The sequence below is a fragment of the Sciurus carolinensis genome, chromosome 6 (assembly GCF_902686445.1).
Source record: "Sciurus carolinensis chromosome 6, mSciCar1.2, whole genome shotgun sequence".
Classification (NCBI taxonomy): Eukaryota; Metazoa; Chordata; class Mammalia; order Rodentia; family Sciuridae; genus Sciurus; species Sciurus carolinensis.
The window spans coordinates 116,119,971-116,140,984 of NC_062218.1; the positions used below are offsets into that span (position 1 = coordinate 116,119,971).

Sequence of the window (21,014 nt, forward strand, 5' to 3'; positions counted from 1 at the left end):
TGATAATTAACATTATAAGCTACTCACTTATTGCCAGGTACTGTTCTAAGTGCTTAATATGTAACTCATTTCATCCTCAAATTGCCTTGTGGAAAAGATGCTATTACTATGTCCATCAAGTCTTCGAGACACAGAAAGCCTAAACAACTAACCTAAGGACACATTCTACTGGGGATAGAGCTCAGATGCAACTGGAGGTCATCTTAGAAGCAAAACATCTGGCACAGTACCAGGCACATAATAAGCATAAAATATGAATAAGTAACTGATCATCATTGTTCATTCAGCCAATGTTTATCCACACTTGAGGATATTGAGTTAGCTGCAATCTTTGATCTCAACTTGTTCTTATTCAGTCTACAGAGAAAGAGAGATATTAAAATTTATGAAAAGAAGTGGGGTACAGTGGCACAATTCTGTAATTCAAGTGACTCAGGAGGCTGAGGCAGGAGGATCACAAGTTCAAGGCCTGCCTTCGAAACTTAGGGAGACCCTGTTTTCAAATAAAAAATCAAGAGGACTAGGGATGTAGCTCAGTGGCAAAGCACTCCTGGGTTCAATACCCAGAACAACAAAAATATGTATTCAGTCAGGTGTGGTGGCACACTCCTGTAATCTCAGTAGCTTGGGAGACTGAGGCAGGAGGATTGCAAGTTCAAAGCCAGCCTCAGCAACTTAGAAAGGTCCTCAGCAACTTAGTATGACCCTATCTCAAAATCAAAAATGTTTAAAAAGGCCAGAGATATATCCCAGTGATTAAGTACCCCCAGATTAAATACCTGGTATCAAAAAAAAAAATGCATACAATGTATCATGGTGTCATGATAGATACAAGCAGGCTCTCAGGGCCTCAGGCTTTTTGGTGGTTTCAATGGGAATAATTAAATCATGCCAAAAGGATGATTCAAGGCTAAGGTGGATACATAATATGTGCAAAGTACATGGAACAATACCTGGTACATGATAAATTCTGAAAATATTAACAAAAATATTTTTAACACTATGAAAAGCATGTAGTGGCAGACAATATTGATTATTAAGAATAGGCTGGGCATATAACTCAGTTGCTAGAGTGCTTGCCTCACATGCACAAGGCCCTGGGTTCAATTCCCAGCACCAAAAAAAAAACAGTTTTCTTGGATGGAGTTGGGGAATTTCATGCTAAGTGAAATAAGCCAATCCCCAAAACCCAAAGGCTGAATGTTTTCTCTGATAAGTAGATGATGATACATAACAGGGGGTGGTGGGGATAAGAGAAGAATGGAGGAATTTTGGATTGTGTAGAGGGAAATGAGGGTATAATTACACGAATGGTGTGAATCTACATCACGTACAACCATAGAAATGCAAAGTTGTACCCCATTTGTGTATAATGAACCAAAATGCAGTCTGTAAAAATAAAAGAATTAAAAATAATTAAAAATAAAACAAAAAATACACACAGAATTGCAGCTGTACCAAATTCTCAGACCACAACTTGAGATAATTAGGAAATGTTTATTGGCTATCATTTGGTTCACATGCAATTTGTAATCTCTTAATACCAAAACACTTCCATAGAACACATGGATTTTGTCATTTAAAAAATATCCCTAAATAGCCAGGCACAGTGATGCCTGTAATCCCAGCAGCTCTGGAGGCTGAGGCAGGAGGATCACAAGTTCAAAGCCAGCCTCAGCAACTTAGTGAGGCCCTAAGCAACTTCGTGAGATCCTGTCTCAAAATAAAAAATAAAAAGAGCTGGGGATGTGGTTCAATGGTTAAGCACCCCTGGGTTCAATTTCTAGTACCCCCCCCTCCAAAATAATAATAATCCCTAAATAAATGACAGAATTTAAGTAAAGCTACCACAAAAAGAGATCCTTTATGCCTGAGTCTAATCAAAAAACAAATGTGCGCTGCTGCCTGTGTTAGGAAATCAGTTGTTCCTGTGCCTGAGGGTTTCCTGATTCCTCCAGATGTGTTACAGGGTGAACTACTGTGGAAAAAGAGAGATAATAGGGAGAAGGAGGGAGGAAAAAAAGGATGCTTATTCTTTCAAATGCTTATTTCATAAATAGGAACTGCCTCGGTTTGAAATACTGGATTTTCTGACTCTCCCTTGCTTATATCATAAGTGGAACAGAACTTCATACTCTAGATATTTTTAAATGCAATCAATGGGAAGAAACATTACAGAGATCTTTCTATATGATAAGCAGGATGCTATGAGAAACTTAGTTTCATTAAATTCTTATGCAAGTTAAGTAAGGTTGGTATGTTCCACTTTACAAATAGAAAAATGAAACTTAAAAAAGTTAATAGTGACTTGACCAAAGACACACAACGTAGAATATGAATTTTAAGCATCCTATGTGATCACTCAAGTCTGTTCATATATTATCTTACACAGCTCCAAAAGATCCATTCTTTGTGACTAGAAGACAGAAGGATGCTTAGGAAAATCATCTAACAACCTTCATTTAAAGTCCTCAAATTCTGGGTTTTTTGCAATGTAAGGCATTTTCCTTGAACCTTCGTTTTGTGGGTTTAAGGTAAACCTTCAGGTTTAATGAACACTCCAAGAATTCTTCCTGCACCTGCAATTTAAGGATGTTACTTGCTGATGACAATCTATACAGCAAGTCCTGAATTCAAAAGGATCCTAAATGCTTCATAGTGACATATCATCACTCCCTTCCTCCTTTCCCTCCGCTGTGAGAAAGCCATTAAAACAGCATTTCTCTAAAAACTTTGTTCTAAGATCAAAAGTATTTGCTTTATTTTCATCCATAGATTGTTCCAGGCATAGATTTAAAAGTTAAGCCTTGACAAGGATTGTGCCTTAAATTTTTCTACCCCAATTAAGTAATTGTTTTTCCACGGAATTCTCTTAATGATGCTGCATTCGGAGACTGGATCTCTTACCTCCAAGGAACAGAAATGAAAACTTCCCAGGTTTTTGATTTTTTTCTTCCTCCTCAACTGACAAATTTACCCCAACACTTTCAGCGAATAGGAGTAAAAGAAAAGAGGTGTTGGGAGTGGGAAGAGGTCTTTGTTGAAACTTCAAATTCAGTATTTTTAGCAGAACTTACTGCTAAGTCATTTGCGCCAAAATAACATCAACAAACATTTATCAACCATTCCCTACCTCCAAAGAAGGAAACATGTTGTATCACAAAATAAAACTCAAAAAGTTTCCTAATGACTAAGCTAATTATGACTATGGTAATAACAAGGATAATATGGATCAGGTGAATAGCTGGAAGATTTCTTTCTCAGAAACAATGGCAATGGCAGGGGTAAAATCTTTGAAAATTCTTGTCATTGGCTAAGAATATTCTCCTTGAAATTAATCTTATTTCCTACATCCTAAGCAAGTGTATGAATATGTATCATCTGTTGTCAAGGAGATACATCTTGCTTTAGCAGAAAAAGAATTGGTCAAGCTGGGCAGAGTGCACGCCTGTAATCCCAGTGACTTGGGAGACTGAGGCAGGAGGATCTTGAGTTCAAAGCCAGTCTCAGCAACTTAGTGTGACCCTAAGCAACTTGGCAAGACCCTGTCTCTAAATACAACAATTAAAATGGTTGGGGAAGTGGCTCAGTGGTTAAGCACCCCTGGGTTCCATCCCTGATACCAAAAAAAAAAAAAAAAAAAAAAAGAAAGAAAGAAAAAAACTGGTCAAAATGGAATTTAAGAAACCAGTAGCATCTTAAAAATTACAGGACCAATTCTGAGGCCATGAGACCATTTCCATAACTAATTGATGTGATGATAGTGGTTGGCATGAGACCATTTCCATAACTAATTAGCTGAGACCAGAGAAAGTGTTCATCCCAAGTAATGTGGGTCCACTAGTCACTGCCAGGGCCCTTGTGTTACTCCAGAGATGTTATACTAATTTCACCAGAAAAATCATGACCAGTTAGGGTCAAAGGCTCCCTGCTTTCAGACTTTTAAGCAGTCACTAACTACTTTGGTATTTCATCCCAAGCAAAAAAAGATACAGCAGTTGCCACAAGTGTGAAATAATTCATGGGATCCTGAGATAACCTTCAGTCCCTCTCTCTGCCTTCACCCATGCTACCCAACACCTTCTCATATTAATGGGGAAGACTTAGCCTCTTTATGCATGAATGAGAGTTATTCACAAAATAAATTCATGACGATCCCTTGCAGGTTGGTCCTCATTCTCAGAATTTGTCTACTGTGCCAACTTAGTCCCTACTTCTTAGCTATTAAAATGTAAGTTGTTAATATCTTAAATTAATACCTGTCCAGCTCTAAGTGAACTACTACTTCTCCTGACCCCCATCACCACAGACCACACACGCGCGCGCGCGCGCACACACACACACACACACACACACACAACAGAGTAAACACATATGAGCAATGACAAAGACTGTATGTAGTTTGGACAAGGTCCTGAAGATGAGCTGTTCTCCAAGATCTCTAAGAAAAACATTCTATAGTTTTTCACCAGAGCCTAAACCCTGGGGCCCTGTGCTTTTCAAACCATGAAAGTCCCTCTGTTCAATGAGATCACTTTGGGTAAATGACTGTTCTTCAGATGTCTGAAGTAAAAAAATATTTTTTTTCCAACTTTCCAGTCTCTCCTACTAGAAAAGGGAAAACGAATGGAGGAGGAAGTATTTCATCCTGAATATCAGGTAACTTCTTTCCCAAGTCAAGTGACAATCTCCCCGAATCCAGAATATTCATCTAGCTTGCAATTTGCCTTGATCCAGCAAAGCACATAGGAGTAGCAAGTTTGGAGGAGGGGCCATGTCAAGTAGACATTGAATTTCTGGCAAATGGTTCACTGTATATTTCATTTCAAAGACCTAATTATGTCTGCATAAATAAACTGTGCTACGCAGCTTGATGCATGGCCATTTGTCATATTAAAACAATGGCATCCAAAGTAAATCCCCATTAACATTGTTTAACTTTAATGCTTTGGGGTGTTTGCTACTCAAATGATTAAAAAATGGAGTGATTTATGATACTACAATTTAAATGAGGCAACAAAACAAATAGACTGTGAGTCACCAAGACTTAAAATGTACTAGGAGCCCAACTGGGTGAGCAGTAGAAAAAGGCACCCACAGCTGAAGAGTCCCTGGACTTTGCACTCTGTGGCCTTCGCTCTGTGTGTGTGTGTGTGTGCATGTGTGTGTGTGTGTGAGAGAGAGAGAGAGAGAGAGAGAGAGAGAGAGAGAGATTTCATATGGATTCAGCATGGTACTGAGAGAGATTTCGGGAAAATATAACACAAGATTTTTTTTTTTAAGTTTTATAAGTTGCCTACACTCAGTCTACACAGTAATGTTAAAGTTCTAGCATTAAACCTTTGGGACATACAGAACGTAAATCGAGAATGAATAAAAATTTTTCACAGATTTGGACACAACATTATAGACCTTTCTGTATTCCTTTATTTCACTTTTTAAAGAAAACTACAGGGGCTGGGGCTGTAGCTCAATGGCAGAGCACTTGCCTAGCATGTGTGAGTACAATCCTTAGCACCACATAAAAATAAACAAAATAAAGGCATTCTGTCCATCTACAATTGCAAAAAAAAATTTAAAAAGAAAAAGAAAACTACATTGAATATATTTATTTTATGCATAAAAAAGACATAGAACTTGAAGACATATCCTTTCAGAGGTCAGAGATTACTCCTCTGAAGTAAAACATGTTACATAGGCCAATAAATTAATAAGTGACAGAGTTGTCCAACTTTCCAGACTTCTCTAGTCTTAACCATAAATTTTCTGGATGCAGCAATGTCTTGGTTTTCACTGTTGTCAAACTTGTCTACTTTCCTCCTGGGTAGAACCATTTTAATTCCTGATCCCTATCCCACCAAAATTAAGGTGTGTGATTGCCAAAAACAACATTTCTGAATTAAGACACTGTACCTGTAAAAGGCGAGAGTTATTCCACTTAATGCCAGCTCTAAGCTGGTCTATTGTCTTAAAAAGTGGATCTGGACAAATGCACTTACCAATGGAGCAATAACATTTTTGCCCTAGCCCTTGAGAACCAAACTTCCTGTGTCTGTTCCATAAAAATACTTTGAGGCCTTTTAAAACAAAGCACCATATGAAGTGTGTCTAAACAGCACAAAAGTAAACTGAAATTTGGCAACATTCATTCTACCAATGTGAGTGGCTAAAGTGGACAATTTAAGATAAAAATCGATTCCACTGGAGTCTGAATTATCCTGCTGGCCATCTACTCTGAAATAATTATTTAGAAAACCACCAGATTGGCTCTTCCTGTTGTGCTACATAAACAGTCACCAACACAAGGAATTCTGGTGGGGCTGCTCTGTTGCAGGACACCTTCGGCACAAAATAGAGACGCATAATCCAACCTGCCTCTGACAGAGAAGGAGCAGTCACCCAGTCTGGCAGGTCAATCTCTAAGGCTGGCGTGTCCTGGACTGGATCGAAATTTGGCAGGGATCCTGTCTTTTCTGCCCTTCCTTATGTCACTCTTGTGAGCTCTGTTTATAGGCTGTGATTCATTCCAAACCATGCACTTCTCCAGTTTTTCACAAGATTCAAACATCCCAGCTCTCCCTCTCCCCATCCAAACCTCAGTTCTCTTCTTTCCTTCTCTACATTATTCCTTTTTCAGTCACCCTGTAATGAGAGCCCCTAGAACTCCTATCTAACACAAGAGACTGGACTGAGGCAAGGAGAAAAGCCAAATAGGAAGTTGGCACATCTAACATTTGGTATCAAATGGGACTTGAGTTCCAAATGTACTTTTCCAAAGTGCTGTAGGAGTTTGCACGGGAGGAGCAAGAGATGCTATGCTTATTTAAAGTGTCAGTATACATGTGGGAGGAGAATGAAGGGTCACACAAATGAAAACAAGACAACTGATTGTAAAAAACTTTCTTCTGCAAACTTGGAGCCCCAAAATCCTCAAGGTATTTGACAAAGTTTATTTATTTTTGGATTCATTTTAAAAAGTTCCACTGAAATGCAGTCACCTCTAGAATGAGGACATTTCAATATCTCTGCCACAAAGCAGTATCTAAAAGTGATCAACAAATGAAAAAACCACATTGCCAGCCACGTGGTTCCAAACTTCCTTAATCTTTCTAAATGACATCATGGGCTTTGAACTGACCACAGGTGGTTCCCCAGACCTCTAAAGGGTATTTTCCTATCACTCAAGAGTTAAAAGAGGCCAGGCACAGTGACACACTGCTGTAATCCCAGCGGCTCGGGAGGCTAAGGCAGGAGGATTACAAATTCAAAGCCAGTTTCAGCAATTTAGCGAGATCCTACATAACTCAGAGAGACCCTGTCTCTAAATAAAATTTTATAAAGGGCTGGGGATATGGCTCAGTGGCTAAGTGCCCCTGGTTTTAATCCCAGTACCAAAAAAAAAAAAAAAAAGATTCAAAAGGGCCAAATACTCAATTATCAGTTGTTATGTGCCTTGAAAGTGTAATTGAGGTTTTCTATTGAAAACCATTAATACAAAAGAGAGAAGGACACATAAATGGCGGAGTGTAGACCAGAATCAGGAAAACAAATAGCCTCTCACCCAATATGGGTATAAACTGACACAGCTCTTCTGAAGGCAAACCGGGCCAAATAAAAAGCTTTTAAAATATAGAAGTATTTTAACTCAAAAATGTTAAAATCTATACTAAGAAAATAGTAATGGATATGCAAATTTTTTTAATCCTATAAGGATTCTGATAAGGATTGCTATAGCAGAGGAAAATTTAAGTGAGTCCAATATCCAAAGTTAGACCGTATCTATATTCTGGAATATTGGAATACAAGTCATTAAAGTTGTAGTAAAGAACTATAGTAATTGAAAAAAATCAGAGTATGTTATGTTTTGAACGTTACAAAAAAATAGAAGAATTTTAAACTTGGTTTTTAAAAAAAGCTTATTGTCACAGGAAAGACTGGACTATAATGAAACATTATCTCTAAATAGAGACATTATAGGCAATTTTTATTTTCTTCTTTCTCTATTTCCAGTTTTCTATAACAATTATCTTCTGTAATCAGAAGAAAATTTTGCAAAGAAAAGATAGATAACTACAGATATGATATCAACGACTGAGAAATTTAAGTAGAGAGTATGCACAGATAGCAATAAAATCACCATTTACCAAGAACAGCCACCAGAAAAAAGAAGCAATGGTAGGAAGAAGCTACAAATCATTTGATCATCATCCTTATAAAAAGCAAGTCCCACTTTGACAAAATCTAACAGCTAAAGTGTTAAAATTTGTAAAATAAATAAACTTGGAAACTTGCAGGTAGTTATATTTCAAAAAGTTTACTCTTTATTAAAGAATTCATTCCAAAGGTATCTTTATACCGAAGTTCTCCAAACTGTTTGTCCATCAGAAACCACAGCACAGCTTTTATAAAATGCATACCCAGTGATTCTGATTCAGTAGAGGCGAGACTCAAGAATTCTTATTTAAAAAAACAAAGAAACAAAAAATTTCCCAATTGAACTATATTACAGATTGAGACACAAGAGATATTTCAGCAAGATGCAATGTGAAGACTTTGTCTTCATTGTTATTCAAACAAACCGATTATCAAAAGATGCTTGGGAGCAAATGAAGTGACATAGAAATTAAATAAGATTAAGAAACTGTTAGGGGCTGGGTTTGTGGCTCAGTGGTAGAGGGCTCTCATAGCAAGTGTGAGGCCCTGGGTTCCATCCTCAGCACCACATAAAAATAAAATAAAGGTATTAGGTCACCTACAACTAAAATATATTTTTTAAAAAAAAGAAACTGTTATTCAAATTGTCAGATAGTATTGTGATTATTTGATATTTTATAAATCCATCCATATCTTTTAGAAATAGGAAGCATAATAAAATGTTATAGTGACTACAATTTACATTAAAATATTTTGACAAAAAATACAAATTAAAACAAAGCAGAAAAAAGAAAAAGCTAGATGGAAAGAAGAAACAAAGGAAAATATTTTAAATGAATGCTGGTGGAAGGAAATTTATTATACTATTTCTCTCCACTTTCAAGTGTATTTGAAATTTCTATAAAAACTTAGGGAAGAAAAAGAAAAAACTTCGTAGCTGCTTGGGGACCTTGGGGACCACTGCCCTAGTGGTTTGAAGATATTCAGTTTTCAGGTGCTAGGACAGCTTGGTGGCAGAGTGTATGCTTCGCTTATGTGAGGCTCTAGGTTTGATCTTCAGCAATTCCCCCCCAAAAAATAATCAGTTCTCAGTTTGCCAAATGAATTCTAAAGCAACTTTGCAGGATCTTGTATAAATCAAGGAATTTTACATTTTTATAATTATCATTTTAAAAATATCAGTGACAATATTTATAAGCATGAACCTACACAAAACTGGGTTCATATTTAATAAATACCTACTATTTATATTATTTATTGTTGACAATACCCTGAAATAAATGATTTATAATATATAGATGGCAAAACTATGGGTCCCAAAGGTTAAGTAACAAGTACAAATGTTGTTCATTAAAATAATGAAAAACTATTAACAACATAGATGTTAAATATCAAACAATAAAGAAGCAAATTCTGACTTGTTCACTGCATGGACAATATATTAAATATAATGACTACAAAGACTATGAATTATACCAGGGTACATTTAGGCAAAAAATTTTTCAGCATAATATACACATGTACACAATTAAAATCTTCTAGGAAAAAAATACATTTAAAATTTTAGAGTTTGTCTCCAGGCTGTAGTAGGCTATACGAATTTAATTTTTTTTCTGTTTTTCAGTAATGTATATTATTCACTTGTTTAATAAGGGGGAAACCCCTTAATTTAATAAAGAAACTCAGCATTGCACTCTCCACAGACTGAGATTCAGGTCTGATTCGGGTCTGTCAGCGCGCATGACGCTGACTCCAGGAGATGGGGCAAAACATCACATCCTAGTCACCCTATTTCTATTCTGCAAACAAACAACGGAACTCCCGGGGGAGGACAATGTCAGGTAACCATGTCAAAACAGCACTATTTGGATATAAAACATTCCAGCATCAAAACATTATCTAGAATATTTTTAAATTATGCACATTTGTTTCTGCTTAAAATTTTCCATTTTCATCTTCTCAAAATATTTATCCATCTCTAAACTTCAACTTTCTAAGATCCACTTTCAATCTCTTTGAAGCAAGGTGAATTGAGGATAAATAAACAAACACACTTAATAAAATGAAAAATAATCAAAATGGACCAATAACTGTACAAAATACCTAATGGATATCGGGCATTGTGGGAGATGTGGTGAAGTAAAAACCTATAAGAACATTCTTTGAACTCAAAATTTTCAAGTTAAAAAACAGTTGAGATATAAATTAAAATACATTTTTTTTTAAACCATGTTCAAAGCTCTGGAGTAAAACAGACTTGGCTTAACTTGCTAATATAACCATGGATATATTTTAATTTAAAATGTCTCCACTTAGTTTGCCTGCTTAAATTCCTTTCTGTTGCTTAATTTCCAAACAAGAGATATTACTGCTAGTTTTAAATGGATGAATCATCTGAGAAGGGTCTCTCTGATATCGCTGACAATGTATTTCTAAAAACAGAAAATTATAGATTATCAGAGAAGGAAGTTAAGAAGTATCAGCTTAGGGTCTGAAGCATGTCTTGTGAGGCCACCCAAAAAGACAGCTTTCCTAGTAGTCCTGGGCCCTGGGCTCTAATCTCTAGCCCACAAACAGATGCATTCCACTAATTCCAAGAGGGGGCAGGGCCAGGCATCACGGGCAGAAGACTCTGGTCACTGTAGCAGACTGCAGATGTTGGAGCTGAGAAAGCTGCGGGGCTCAGCAGCCAGAAGGTAGCAGGACGAAACCCCACCCTGACAGGCACCTGTGCGCCAGCTGCTCTCAGTGCGTCCCTCACTCCTTCAATTTCTTTCTGCACCTTCTCAGAGACTGCCATCCTTTTCCCTAGGCCCTCTTCACAAATCCTAACTTTTATCATCTGTTTTATTCTCATTCCCTCATTATTTTTTTTTAAGTCTCTCATCTTGCTTTTTCCATACTTGAATCCCTACTCATTAAAATTTTGCATTTCTTAGTTTTCTAAGTAGTTTGGAGTTGTTAGGTTCGTTTCTCTCATTTGTTTCTTGGCAAATAATAACAGTTAATGCTACCAACTACCTGCTAGTCACTCCAGTGCAATATCCAACTTTTTCTGGAAGTGTCATATGAACATCCCCTTTCCATCTTTCAACTCTGAGCTCCTCCACAGTTGGAATTCTTTGTTTTTTGTTTGTCTGTTGCCTTCCTCTATGTGCATAGCTCAGGGCTGTTTGTTGAAGGACTGCATAAGGGCAGAGTCACTTAGATCCTGAAACTTGTCAGATGCATTAATTTGTCACAAAACCTAAGAGCCTCCCCGCTGTTCCAGCAGAAGACCATGTAGCTGCATGACCCTACCAAAATCACCATCAGAAAAGAAAAAAAAAAAAAAAAAATTCCAACAACAACAACAACAACAAATTGCTATCTTAGAGAGGATTCTGTCAGTTTTCTGAGGACCCTTCTAGTCCTGCTTGTTTCCCTCTATTCCTGTTCAGATAATCAGACTGTTAATTTGAGTGACATTCCAAATCCAAGACATTATAATATTCAAATGCCCTAACAGTACTGTGCACCCTGACAAATAGCTTATGTGTGAGATGAACTAAGCTTTGGTGCTAAAATTCATGGTGTTCCAGGGATGTCTCTAGCTTTATCAGTCCAAATGAAGGTGAGAATGTGGATGTTGGTGGAACATTCATTTCCCACAGTTTTACCAGGTGAAACCTGGTCTGTTGAGTCAAATTCATGTCCTTTTCATTTGTAACCTTCCCTCCCTCCTCATGTTTCTTTCCTTAATTTTACCTCAAATATCAACTCTAATCAACTTGCATGAAGTGGCTTCCTGATTCTTAATATCACCCCATTCAGAAAGACCCACCTTCCAAGTCAAGCTTTCCAACAAAACTATTTTCTCCTCCTCTGGGCTCTTGTACTTGCTAGTTGTCTCATCTTGATTTCCCTCTCTCCTCTTGGTTACTATTTCATGTTCACTGATTCTGAAACACGTGATAGCAAACTAATTTTCAGAGGAGGCTTGAGATGACTTACCACCCCAACTGGTCCTCCATCACCTTTTCAGTTATCCCTCTGGATTTTCATAATCAGATGCTTTGATACTCATTTAAATTTCTTTCTTGGGTATCTGATGTCTTCCTCATAGACTGTGAGCTCCCCTTGGGCACAGGCTGTCTAACACAATGCTATACTCCAACCTCTTTCAGTGCCCTGTACATAAAGAAATTTGTCAAATATATGTTGAATAACTGAACAGATGGTTCATTCTAGTCAGTGTAGTCCTCTAAAATCAGAACTGTCTTCATTAACACTTTACATATCTCCACAATTTCTGGTCCAGCTCTTAATATGATAGTCATCATGCATGCAAAGCAAATGCTTTCTAGGACTTCACATCCTTCCCTGTATGACATACTCCATGGTTGCTTTGAATGAAACTCCTTACTCTGGAAACTTCGGCAAGATTAAATAGAACTCCCATCATTAGAGATCTTACACCAGCAGGATGAACCTGAGAGAAATCAATCAGTGACTCTAACCAAACAGGAAAGATGAGGAGAGACACACACACATACATATGCACATACACACACAAAACCCATCTTACTTTCTGCTCATTATCCAGTGCTTTCTAATGCATCCCTAAAGCATCCATTTAAATTTTTTCAGACATAAACTTGCTGCACTCTCCAAGTCAAAAGCCTGAAAATTTCCATTATGCCAGGCCACTAAACACAGTTTTCAGAAGTAGAAGTCACTGTTGTTCCTCTCCTTTGGCCAGGAAAAAAATGCCAAATACCAAAGGTACCTTGAATGACCCACTGCCTTCCAGGGCAGGCCAACCTTGCTGTGACTTTGGCTTTTAGCTTTCTAGCAGAGATAGCCTATGTATAGGTTTGTTTATTGCCTTCTCCCCAGACCCAACCTCCATCTAAGAGTTCTAATACTGTTAAAATTGCACAACTCTAGAGTTACTCTGGACTTGGGTCCAAATTTAAATGAACTGTTAGGTTGTTGGACAGCCCAGGAGACCCTCTGGAAAAAGTCATCAGAAAGCCCAAAACTCTGTCAGGGCTCCAGAGCTCCCTGGCATGGTGGCAAGAACCAGTAGAGTGCAAAAAAACAGGAGGCAAGACAAGAGTCTCACAACAGAACTTGGTAGCTGGAGCGCCAGTTTATTCGCGGTACGGAACACAGGAATTTGCCAGCAACAGAGAAGTGAAGTAAATTAGGGAGAACAAGGAAATTACTGGCTAGGAGACAGAATTATTATGGAAAGCTGATTTCACTGTCCAAAAATTTAGCCCACATTTATTCTCAAAATTATCCAAATATTTCAGCAATTATCTATTTATATGGTTGTTGTCTGGACATTTCCTTACTGTTTCTCTCCAGTCTTTTATACAGTGTGAAAGTTATTTGCTCTTGAAACTGTTTCCCTCACTTCCATCATGACCTGCAAGGCCTAGTTTCTCTGCCCTTCTATGTCCCAAAAGATCTGCATTTCGAAAAGGCTTTCAGCTGGTCTAAAACAAATGTCCTGTAGCAGGAAAAAAAAAATTTTTTTTCTTGTGGTACATAATTGAGTTTGATTTGCATATTTATCTCCTTCAATAACCACTGGGGACAGTGATTCAAATGTGTTTTATATACTTCAGTTTTCTTTGATAACTCCAGATCTGGAACACAAGATGTGCAAAGATATGAAGTAACTTTCTTACCTTGAAATCAGTTCAATATTACCTTGGCTATGCACAGTTTGCAAACCAACTTCTTTCTGTTTTGCACATTTTAGAAAACAAAGCTCATAATAACAAGTACATGAGTCATTCACATGGAGGTGACTTATAATTCAAATTGAATTAACTGTAAATGCAAGCAATTTGAAAAAAATTAAGGCCTTATGTTCAGTGTTGTCACTACATTTGTTAGGGATTTCATCACTGTGTGGAGGCGTTTCGTTCCAGGATAACGTTTGGACAGATGGAAAGCTCCCCTGGAACATGTAGGTCAAAAGAGCCAGCTCTGCCCTGCCTTTGGAGGAGCTAAGCAGGCAGCCCCCGCCATCCACAGCTTCCTCCACCTCACCAGCACCAGGCAGAACAGAGCACCTCCTGCATTTGAGAGGGCACAGCATCAAAACCAATGAGTTCAGCTGGTTGTGAAATTTCCTGTAAACTAAAAAGTGGTGGACAAATGTTGATGGTTGTTCCTAATATCGTTAATAGAAAGGGAGTTTCTGTTTGTGCTTTTCCTGTAGGTATTTTGGCAAGCATGCTCCAACACCCTCAGGATATCAAATGATTAGTAATATTTTCAAAGTGAGAAGAGAGGTCAGAGGGAAGAAAGGAAAGAAAGAAGGTAAAGAAGAATGCGGGAGAGGGGAGAGGGCCATCAGAAATGTTCAATAATTGAATCCAATTATTAAGAATATATAGCCACATTAAGAACCTATAGACAATAAAAATTATGTTCACAAAGAATGTTCAATAGGGGGAAATCTTACTGTGATTTTATTGTAAGAAGCAAACAGCATGTTTTCATCTATATCTTTAAAATGCTAACTTCAATAAAAATTATAGAAAATTCATTGTGGTTCATTTTTTCTTTCCTTTTTCAAGCATTTTTCTGCAAGTTCCAAATTCCCTTTTATAATTATTTCAGACTTTAAAATCATAGAAATAATTAAGAAATAATGGCAAGAAATGCTGGGAAAAATTCAAGAGAACGGTGTTTGTGAGGGGGTGTGTCCGGGTGTGCATCCCCAGTGGCAGGCACACCTCAATATGAGCAGAGCAGCTAAATGAGACTTTTGGTACAAACTTTAAGTAACTCAGCTTAAGCCTCCCTCCCTTTGGGGAAGAGTTCTGAGATAGCCTCAGTGGGAATATATAATGTCCTGCAGGTTCACAGACACCAACAACTTTAGGAGTGGTGGCATTTTTCTGAAGTCACTAAATCAATGCCTCACTGTGCTGTTAATCACAAAGGCAAACGTAATCAGCAGAGAAAGGGAATGATATGAGGCATCCAGAAGTACACCCAACTTGCAAGATCATTAGCCCACATTTGACCTACAGGTCTGATTCACAGAGGTCTACAGAACTACAGACATCTCAGAAGCCTCTGGTCCAAGTTCTTCCTACCCTCCCTCCCCAGCAGACCTCAAGCAGTCTATGAATTTAAATAATAGCTGTACCCTTGTGAGTCCTCATTTATTTCTCCAGCCACATCCTGTCCTCTGAGGTCCTCCTATTAGCATCCATCCTTCCCCTACTGCTGTCCATACAGTACCCAGTAGTCCTTTTGAAACATGGCAGTGTATGCTACTGTTCACTCAAAATCTGCTTTGCTCAGAATAAAATGCAAAGTCTTTGCACAGTCTAACTCATCTGTCCCTGACTTCCCCAACCTTATCTGCCACCATGCTCCTCTGAACTTACCAGGCTTTCGGCACACTGGCTTTCTCAGACAGTAACAAGATTCACTCCTTTTTCCATCAGATCTCTCCTCAATTAATACCTTAAATATGGACAGCCAGACTTAGCAAATAAAAATGCAGGCTACTCAGTCACAGTTGAATTATAAACAACTAATTTTTAGTATAAGTATGTCTCAAATATGAGCTTACCCATTAGAGGCTATATGCAATAGCAGGTGGTAAAGCAGAACCTCAATATTGTCAAGGGGATGACTGAAGGAAAGAAAAGGCAGAGTGATGGAGACCTGGGATTCCTAGGAGATGCAAAATATGAATGATCTCAGAGGACCAGAATAAGAAGGGAGAACCTTGATGTAAAAACAAAAACAAAAACAAAAACAAAACAGAAAAACAAAAAAACAAAAACAGCACAGGCACAACACAGCAGTGGAAATCAGCAAGAAATTGGTAAAACAGGAAGCAATTCAAAGAGTTCAAGTGAGAGAGCTAACAGAGGAAGCAGAACTGGACTTGGAAAGACAGGGGAGCCCTACGGATATACAGGGGCTCCCTCCAGGAGCCTCTTCCCTCCCAATTCCTGACTTTCTCTCTATTACCCATCTGTGTTCTCCAGCTCAAATTCTTTCTCCTTCCCTAATTTCCCTCACCCCAAAATGCACTTTTTTGCAAAGTGCTTCCAACTAGAGTTACAGTCCTACTACTTTACAGTCCTTGAAGGTAAAGTTGGCCTCTGCCATCTTGGTGACCTGTACAATGCTTCATGCCTGGTATGTTCTCCATAAATGTGTTTATTTGAATGCTGGGGAGTTTAAACTTTCTAGGATCATAAACATGGAGCTCATGGTCCTGGAACACAAGATGGACTAATGATATCCAGGACCAGAGCTATGAGGTTTCTGCAAAGTTTTGGATGAACTGTGTCTGAGAAACCAATGCAGTGTCCACCAAGAAGGGAAAGCTCACATCCAGGTCCAGAGGCCAGGATCAGTGGGATGGAATAAGCCTGTGGCAGAGACTGAGGCTCCATTATTTAATGAGAGTTCAGGTCAAATAGTGGAGGGGGCACACAAAAAGCAGAGTCTTCAGTTCACAACACCTCCATGAAAACTCTCCCTTTACTATATGCAACTTTGGGCAAGTTACTTCACTTCTCTGCCTTCTTTTGAAAAGTTTCTTCGTCTGGAAAATGAGTATAGTTTTTCTTACCTCATTGGGTTATTCTGAGGATAAATTGAGATAACCCCTATTAAGCTCTTAGCAGAGCACCTGGCACACAGTTTCAGCTGAAGAATGTTCACTCTCATTATTGCTATGGGATAAAAAGTATTCATTAAGTGCCTTCTGTGTGCTTTTAGCTGCCAGGTATACAAGTACTTTAAAAGTCATTAGATTAACTACAAACTATCAGCCTCATAGTCAAAAAGGCTATAAGTTAAAGATTAGGAAATAAGTATATGGGGAGATGTGAGGTTGGGGTGGTAAGTGAACTCAGTTGGAAGCAAGGTCAGGACACTCAGATGGTGATGTCTCACAGACATCAGAGGATAGAGCATGTAGGAGGGATGGGTGCTGGAAACAATCTGAGAGCCATCCCTAGAAAGAGTCACTGAAACAAGAACAGGTAAGCTCTCTGGGTGTGAGAAGATCAGAATAGGCTGCAGGCTCAGACCTCCTCCAACAACAGGCAGCAAGAGGAAGTCAATGAGGAATACAGAAAAAGATCAGCAAATTAGTAGAGAAAGTTGGCACATAGAAAATTTACAGGTTGAAAATCACAAATGTCATGCAAGGAGCATATGGATTCTCTATATGATACAGGACTGCGTAGAAGGGGATGGCAGGAGAGGTAGAAAGGACAGTGTGGTTGATGCAGCACTGGTAAAAGCTGAGGGACTTGAGGTGTCCTGCAAGTGTCACCCAGCTCTGACCCAGTAAGAGCTGGAACTCAGGTTCTGTGTACACTAAATGTTTTCTTCTGGGCCACCTCCTCCTGACGCACACCTTGATTGCCCTGCAGTTCACACAGTATAAAGCTTTTTGTCATTTTGGCTGCTTTCTTATGCCTAACCAAGGGGAGTTCCAAAATACAGAAAAGATGGAAGTCAAGAGAGATCATTTTGTTTTGTTAGTTCTTTAATATTTATAACAACCTTTTTGTATCTACCTATCTACATCTGGATTGGAGATAAGGGGTAAGGGAAGAAGTGGAAATGTGTAAAGGAGAGCAGCCAAGGTGTAGCAGGAATGAAAGCAAGGCTGTGACCAGAATTTATACAGGAATAGGACTAGAAGAGGTATGGAAATGAAGCAGAAGAAAGACCAGGTAAGCTCGAGAGTGGCAAAGACAGCCAGGCGTGTGGCACATCCTGTAATCCCAGTGGTTCAGAAGGCTGAGGCAGAAAGTTAAGGCAGGAGTATTGCAAGTTCAAGGTCAGCCTCAGCAACTAATCAAGGACCCAAGCAACTTGGTGAGATCCTGTCTCCAAATAAAAAATAAAAAAGGGCTGAGTTCAATCCCCAGTACGTGCCTCTCCACCAAAAAAAAAAAAAAAAAAGAGTGGCAAAGACAGGGACAAGGCAGGAAGGAGAGCTAACAACCACAAAGAATATGAAAGGTCAAGTCAGGCCTTTTGGTTTTAAAGGCAGTTCCAGAACCACTTAAAGTAGATTCCTGGGCCCCACTCCTGAACGACTGAGTCAGAAGCATTTGGAGCAGGTCCCCAGGTTGCATGGTGCTTGGATTCCCTGGTCCTATAGATTCTTACATATGCTGGGGGTTTGAGAACTACTGAGGTAGAAGAGTCACTAAGAATATAGATTTTCTGAAAATCTTAAACACAGCTAACATAAAATTTACCATTTAACTATTTTCAAGTGTGTATAGTTTAGTTGTACAACCAGTCTCTAGCATTTTTTCACCTTGCAAACTGAAATCCTACACATAGTATAGATTATTCTTTTCTAATGCTCATTTAATAGATTTGTCAAAGTTTGGCCAGCCCTCCTAGATTCAAAACTGATAGGCAAATCATGGAACATAGTTAACTACTGCAGACATCCTGACTTAATGGTTAGGGTCTAAGTTGGACTGGCTGACATATTTTGATTCCTTGCTTTGATTGCCATCAAAGTAGAAACTGCAGGTATTATAATAGAAGTGATTAATATGAAATACATGTATGTTTGGAAAAAAATACTAATTTTGGCCTAAATTTCTATTCTTTTTGATGTGTTAATTCTTTCATCTATAATTTCTAACCATATTGTCATTTGGAATTTGAGCTTTTCATGGCGTCAACACTGACCTATATTCAGAATTTGTTTGATGAACTGTTACATCTGTATTCACTGGTACACAGCTGCACACACATTTTTACAGGCAGCAGCAAGTGTGTCACGAGGTTGATTTGTTGTCATTTAGTATTTATTGATAAGTTACAACACGCTGAACATTGAGATGTTTTTCTATTCAGAATTCAATATCCAGTGTCAAACCAACCTAATGAATTGCTCCTAATTCGAGGTCCACAGTCTAGAAGCCTCCACATTTCAGGGCTTTTCTCGTGATTTTTCTAGATGTTACTAAGTCATCCCTCTTATATTTTCACATTGCAAGGTCAGTTCTTTTATGTGGGGATTTTGAGTTAGCACTTCACTGACTGAAATTCTGAGTATTCAGGAAATTTTCTTTATGTTTCCAACATGTGTAATTATTCTTATTGCCTTCCATTAAAAACAGAGTTTTAAAAATGACATCACTTTCCTTTGGAGGGAGGGATGGAGAAAAGTTAGTCGACAGGTCCTAAGTTACAGGTAGATAGGAGAAATAAGTTCTGGTGTTTTATTGCACAGCTGGGTAACAATAGAGAATGGTAATTGCACTGTCTACTTCAAAAAATCTAGCAGAAAGAATACTGAATGTTTTGACTTTAAGAAATGAAAAATGTTTGAGTAGATACATATGCTTGCCCTGATTTAAATATTACACAATGTATACATGCATTGAAGCATCACATGGTACCCCATAAATATATGTAATTTTATGTGTTAATTTTAAAAATAAAAAATATATAAAATAAAAAACAAAAAGTCATCCAGGGATTTTTTTAAAACATTCATGTTGTGTAGTTTCCCTTTAGTACATAATCCTTCCTCATTTGTGAGTAGTGCTAAATAAATTTGCACTGAAACACTATTTAAACCTGATTTTATAGCAAATAATTAAATTAAAGATGTATAACATGGCCTGCTGTATATGATCTTATTTTAACTAATAAATGATAAAGTTCTTAATTTCTATGTGCAGAATCCACTAGAGACAAAATTTACTATTAAAATGTAACTGAAAAAAGACAGAAAAACTCTGAAAAGTTACATAAAAGTCATAAATATTTTCTCTTTGATTTGCATAACTGCCCAATATTACTCTGTCCTATACATGGAGAAATAGGGGTAAAAAGAAATTAAGTAGTTTCCCTAAAGTCTCACAGTCAGATAAATTAATGTCTTCCTAATGAAAATAAAAATTTCACACAGATAAGATCATTTTGTTGGTTGTTGTTGTTAATACCTTCATACACAGAAAGGAAAACAGAGATTTCCCCCTTCATTCATGAGGGACCTTTATAATCTTATAGTCCCTGAGAAAGGTTCGGGCTTTATTAAAGACATGTTCTACTAAGCACATGAAAATATCAGATGTGTTTCTATGATATCAGTAGAGTCTATAGGCTGTTAATTAAATTTACCACCAGGAAAGGTAGAGAGGAGAAGATGAGACTAGACACAAAATCAAAATGTTTTCATAAGTAAGCCAAATTTAAACATTTGCAGGAGACACTATGAAAATAGTACCCCTGGTTGGTTTTAAAATATGTTCTGCAGTATCAAGGAGATAATACAAATATCTTGTACCAAAACAGTGAACTGATAAAATAAATGTGGATTATATTACATAGTCATCATTCAAAAGATCATTTTGAAAACCATCAACACTGGTTTATACTTTTACATAGTTTAAATTTCTTATGGTGTGCATTAACTACTTTTAATATAAAAGTCCATTTCCATTATTTTAAAACTTAAAATGAGATTTCCCACTCTGTGGATTATCTGCATCAAAATTTATATTGCAGGGCTGGGGTTGTAGCTCAGGGGTAGAGCACTCACCTAGCATGGGTTTGATTCTCAGCACTGCATATAAATAAATAAAATAAAGGTCCATCAACAACTAAAAAAATTATATTGCAATAAATTACAATTAAGTGCTTTCATGGTAGCATAATATTTTTCAGAACTCTCTCCCCAGGAAATATTTGTATATATCTTATTATCACAAATGAATTTTAATATTATTTTGAGACAAACACAAAAGTTATCAAAAGCACTGTATTCTATACTAAAATTTACAGTATTTAGCAGCTAGCTACCATTTTATAGCATGCATGGGCATCTGAGA

General features: G+C 37.7%; 1 protein-coding gene across 1 annotated transcript in view; it reads right to left on the reverse strand.

The window, feature by feature from the left end:
- The window catches only part of Prdm6 (PR/SET domain 6), a 98,937-nt gene that overhangs the window by 58,423 nt on the left and 19,500 nt on the right, over window positions 1-21,014 (reverse strand). The gene's annotated exons all lie outside the window — the stretch shown is intronic.